General features: G+C 33.4%; 1 pseudogene; it reads right to left on the reverse strand.

Moving 5' to 3' along the window:
- LOC123557276 (sodium- and chloride-dependent taurine transporter-like) overlaps window positions 1–4,605 on the reverse strand; it is a 38,425-nt pseudogene extending 33,820 nt beyond the window's left edge.
- Between the last annotated feature and the right edge of the window lie 1,395 nt (window positions 4,606–6,000).

Below are 6,000 nucleotides of genomic sequence, written 5' to 3' on the forward strand. Positions count from 1 at the left end.
GTTTATTGCGATATTTTGTCGAAATGAGTGATTATGAATTGAACATGAAAGGAAAATAACAAAGTATCGTTTTCATTGTCTATTTGAACACCCTGTCCTTCAAATTTTATATATACGTTAACATAAGGGTGTAATATTTGTTTAAATAATCAGGCTGGACAACTGCTCATTTTCTTTAACCCTTATCATGCTGGACATGATTGATTTTGCCTTTGCGACCAGTGTAGATCATGATCAGCCTGCACATCCGTGCAGTCTGATCATGATCTGCACTGTTCGCTATTCAGCCAGTATCCTTTTGGTAAGCGCCCTTTTAACAGTTAATGGTATTGTCCAAATTGACAGATGGACAAGTTCATTATAGAAATTTAGCAAGGTAAGGGTTAGATACGTATAGTAGATCTTTAATGTAAAAAAATCTGCAGATATATGCTATATTATCCTAACATGTTATATATATTCAAGCTGTCAATTAAATTAAAACCACTCTTCCGTTACTTTTGAAATCTGGGCCATCTATTCGATCACTAAAACCACGAGAACAAGGTAAGATTTATACAATATTTTGTAATTTAATCATGTTTTGAATATTTATTATAGTTTTTTTTTTGTTCATATCTTTTGGTTGTACAGTTGAATAGGTTCCGATCATGAATAAGCATTCGATATTTTCAAGGTCGCTTGAGCATATAACAGTAAATATTATGTTGCGGTATGACAAAAGATATATAGTGGACGCAACTTGACCCCGATGGTTGACCTTTGCATTATAATACATAATGAGGCACAACCTATTATTGAAAAGGAGTGTACGTAATACACGAGCTGCACGAGAAAAAGGAAATGTAAATTTGTGCAAATATAAATGAGTGTATTGGAAAGTTTTAACTGATCAAATGTAAGTATATATACGTTGATACTGCATTGTATACAAACTAATTCCATATAAATATACACGGCTACCCTAAGCACCCTTGATTTCTATAATGAAATAATCGATATGAATAATCAGCCTAAGGTCAACCATCGCGGTCAAGTTGCGACTACTTTTTTTTTTTATAAACGCACTGGCTTAATTGTTTTGGCAGAAATTGTTAATTAGTTAATAGTGTATCCACAGCGCTTAACGTTATTCAAGAGAACGATTCTTGGGATGAAATAACGTTCAAGCTGCCTGTGCTGTCCAAACAAACTTGGTTTTTTGAAATTAGATGTTAGTGTTTTCTTGTATAATTAAATGGTATATGGACACAAAATAGGAAAACTGCGCGAAAAAAAAAGTTGTTTCATAATGGCGGATTCAAATAGTTCTCAGTATTTTTAGCTGTGTTGAGCTATTTTGCTTATTTTCATTGCAATTTATTTGCCGAAATCACATGCTTGATATTATGAAGGTAGCATATTCATGACGAAATAATAGCATGAGTGAATTTGTCATAGAAACTTAAGTCATACACCACCGCTGCATTTTGGGGTCTAATTTTTTTTTATACTGAATTTGCAGTTTGTGTGTTTGACTGAAAATATTGCTGTTGCATCAAACATGACCTCCACTATTCTTTTGATTTTTATTCAGCACTGAAAATATTCTTTAAGAAAACGTAAGTTATAGACATTTAAGATGGGTCCTGGTGTTTGCTACAGCCATTGGAAATTTGTCCATTTTATATAGAATAAAGAAGACCAGTTATTTAATGTCTTCATGCCTATATTATGCAGTCACATGCAGATAGCATTTTACAATTTCGGTGCTGGTACAGCACGCAAGGCTAGGTCATCATACTGGATGTGCCTTCGCGCCCGTGCAAAAGTAATTCTTACGTCTTGTGAACGTAAATCCAATTGCGAAAAAAAAATTGCGAAGAGTTATTTCATACTTCTAGCAAGACCTGGTCCAAATCACCGGTTATTCATCATTTGAACCAACAATAACCCCTCCACGTGCACAAATTGATTAAAAAATATTTTGACTTATTCTTACTGCTTCAGATTAAAAGGGGAACGTGACTGTTGATAATGTTATAATTTTGAAGTCCATATTCACATGTAAGAAATATTATGCTGACAGCATTGATATGCATATAATGGATTGATTACTTGTAAATTTATTTGCACCCACAATAATTTACTGCATGTTAACTTAATGTAGATGTGTTTTGCTCCCAGGCAAATATTGTGCGGGCGAAACGTTTATAGCTACATTTGTTGAACTTATTACACGAAAAGATCTTTTTAACCTAAATGCACATTCATCTGTCATCGTCATAATATATGAAATGCTTTAAACGCCAAATAAGGATATCAGCACGTTTAAATCCTTTTAAAAATATGGTCCACTAATATATAATATCATGAATATGTAAATGATTCAATAAACCTTAACTTTTATAAAAATTGTCGAGAAAAATTTCGTCATAATAGGTCTAGTATTGAATTAACTGACAAGACAGGTTCCGATTACCGCCCTTTAATACAACACTGAGTCAGTAATTATACAAAAAATACCCCAAAAAACAAAACAATCTGAGTGATAGTTTTTCTCTTTTTCTGAACATGACTTCCAAAGCACTAAGCACTATGAAACTAACACCATTTTTTTCGAAAATGTTCGAAAACACACTGAAATGTTAAAATGAGCATGCACGCGTGTTTGGTTCCGATAACACACGTGCGTGCACGTGTATTCGTTACAATACATATTGATACGATACCACTTGTATAAAACAACGATGTGTGTTTAATTAGGGAATGGTCCATTGACTTTAAATACATGGGTCGTGAGTTCTAGATCCCGCTTCTCCAACCAAAGAAGTATAAAATACACAGAATGGCAACTGGCTGTAATCTCGCGTGAACTCGTGTCATAGCGTGAACAGAAACTAACATTGGGATAAGAGTCCCGTATATGGGTGCTTTACATCTTGCACATTAAAGAACCAGGGAAGCTTCTGGCATTGGAGCGTCTTCTGTATCTTGAACTATTCCATCAGTCTTCAGGGATAAGTCGCCCACATGGGCTAACGGTGGCAAGTAAATATAAAGGGTCAAACAAATAAACAGTGTTTTATTACTCTATTTGTCAATTATGTTCATTTGTGCTCATATTCTTACCATTATTTAAAACCTGTTTAAAAAATACTTTATAATGACTTAAAACCAGCTGTTCTATTTTGCAATAGTAATCAAGTTTCTATAAAAAAATGTTCGCACATCATACAGTCCTCGTCTTGCTTACAATGCGGATTCATCTAAAATCTTAATAATTAAGACAACTTGCCCGCAGGGACGCATACAAAATAATTAATTACTAAACTTCAAATGTGTTGTCATACACAGCAGTTTAAATGTGTCACATGCTAACTTGAACTGTTGATATACAAGCGTTGTAAGTAAATATTAGCCGTACAAACATTTTAAACTTAGCAATGGCTTGAAATTACTTTTAGAAAACTAGTAAATGAATATATAAGCATAAAATGCAAATACAGAACTAGCAAACCAAACTTTGCTGTAGTCTTTTCCGTTAAAATAATTATCTGGCACACTATTAACTATATTGTTCATTTTGCCGCTCCGTTAGTTTTGCACTTGTTCAATGGAAGTATACACTGCATTTGAACCAAACCAGTTTTATTGATCAGGAACGCCCTGTTGTAAGCGCCACTTTGGACGCCCTACTTTTAAGCACTACTTTGGAGCGAAATATTACTTTGTAACTTTGTTTTGTATGTTTGCTTTAGAAATAACATTTTATTTATTAAAATACATTTGGAACAGTATTTCCTATTTATACCCCTATTCTTTCAGTATTTGACATACTTTAAGCAAACAGAATGTTTGCAAGAAATCAAACAAAGTATATGTTTGAGCATCATGTATATGTAAAAAAAAACAGTCATTCTGTAGGAATTCAAACCAATTTAAATTAAATAAGAAACAAAGGAAGTCTTACCTCCACCATTTTTATAACAAAGGTATGGGAATCTCCACACATTTCCAAGACCAACGGAAAATCCTATACACGCGAGCAAAAAATCAAATCTAGATCCCCATGTCTCTCTTTCCTTATAATCTTCAATATCCGTTTCTTTTTTCTTTTCTACCGTCCCATTTTCCTGTTTTCCCATTTTTGCACACTTTTTTCCGTAAGCGTTTTTAATTTTTGTAGACCGCGTTAAGTACTTTCCAGTTTTTAATCATTTGTTAAGTTTACTGTAGTTTACGGCCAACTGCAGGTACAGAAAAGTTGAAAAAGCATTCAACCCTTACGTAAATTTTTTTTCAAAGGAACAGATCCTCGAATATTGACAAGCGGCTCAACTTAAAGAACTACCCAAGTAGGGTACATACAGTCCTTTATTTTGTTAAAATGAATATAAATATTTATGAATACGACTAGTTCAACTCCAATGAACATTTATTGATACGAAATATCCCAAAATAACACTTAAACTGTATTTCAAATCAATGAAATAAAGTTTAAGCTTTTAAGGTTTAAGATTTATAAGCGCAGTTTGTTGAACAAACTCAACACCGAGTGTGGATCTCTATCCATGCATAAACACATGTAGGATTTTGTTGTAACTCCACAAATATTTTATTAATCATCATGGTGCACGAATTGTGTGCATTTTAATCTTTTTTAAGTTTGTATCCGCCATTGGGAATAGTTTTTGTACTTCTTTGTGATTTAACAACATGATAAGATGTGCAATAAATATAAACTTTAAAGCGGCATGCCTCCAGATCGTTCAATAACAAAAACATTTTTTTTTTAGATATCTTGAAATAAATGCTTTATTTCTTAAGAAGGCTTTAAAACTTAATTACTGACAAACTTTATGTTACGGACACACATTAGAATTTGCTGTTTTTACTGCTTTTTGCGATGAAAATCGAAAAGCTTTTACTCCAGGTAAACTGTCTTGATTATAAATATCTATAATTCGAAGTCATCATTCACTACTTCAGCTATAACGCTATTGGTTACGACGACAGGAAAATGCCTTTATTGCCGCGGCGGTCCGGGGTTCGATTCCCGACGCGGTCATCTTTTTTTTTTTATTTGGAACTTTTAAAATATTTTAGAAACAAAAATTCACATTCTAATGTTCATAATATGACCAAACTTCAATTTGAAAGAAAGATTACTTATTAGCCAAATCTGGAGGCATGCTGCTTTAAGGCTGTATTCTGATTTAATATGTACAAAAGCCCCCCTCATAATATACGAGAAACTGCACATAAGAGATATTTATTTACATTCACAATGTTGACTTTCTAGGATGATTTATTTTATGTACTTGTACTTCACAAAATAATTTCTCATTTAACCCTTACAATGCTGGACACGATTGATTCTGCCTTTGCGACCAGTGTAGATCAAGATCAGCCTGCACATCCGTGCAGTCTGATCATGATCTGCACTGTTCGCCATTCAGTCAGTATTGTTTTGGTATGCACCCCTTTTAACAGTTAATGGTACTGTACAAATTAAAAGATGGACAAGTTCATCATAGAAATTAAGGTAAGGGTTAAAAACGAAATAATAGTGGTGTGTTCGATTTGACTCGACATATATTTGTGACATGTTTCTGGAACACGATTCAGCATATAATCGAAGTATTTTTAGTATTCTGCCACATTGGTTGGTCAATTAAGAAACATGAAATCCTCTCATATTTTTTACAAATAAAAGAAAAAACCAATAACAAAGTACATTTTAGTCAGGAATCTACGACATTTTTACAACCCAACAAACAATTGATTGCTCAAAAAAGTTCCTTGTTATTGCAATTCCCATCCTCTCGCCCAAACCACAATTCTTTACCCATGCCATGTATCTTCAAAACCTTGTTTCGTTGCCTCACTCAGTCTTAAACCATCACAATACATGCTATGTCCCTGAAATATCAAAGAAAGATGTCCTATTTGGTAACAGATTTTAGTTTTGCGTGTTTTGTTGGCAAATAAAAAACGGTTTTGAGTTTCGATGCGTAG

This window comes from Mercenaria mercenaria, chromosome 5 (assembly GCF_021730395.1).
Source record: "Mercenaria mercenaria strain notata chromosome 5, MADL_Memer_1, whole genome shotgun sequence".
Lineage (NCBI taxonomy): Eukaryota > Metazoa > Mollusca > Bivalvia > Venerida > Veneridae > Mercenaria > Mercenaria mercenaria.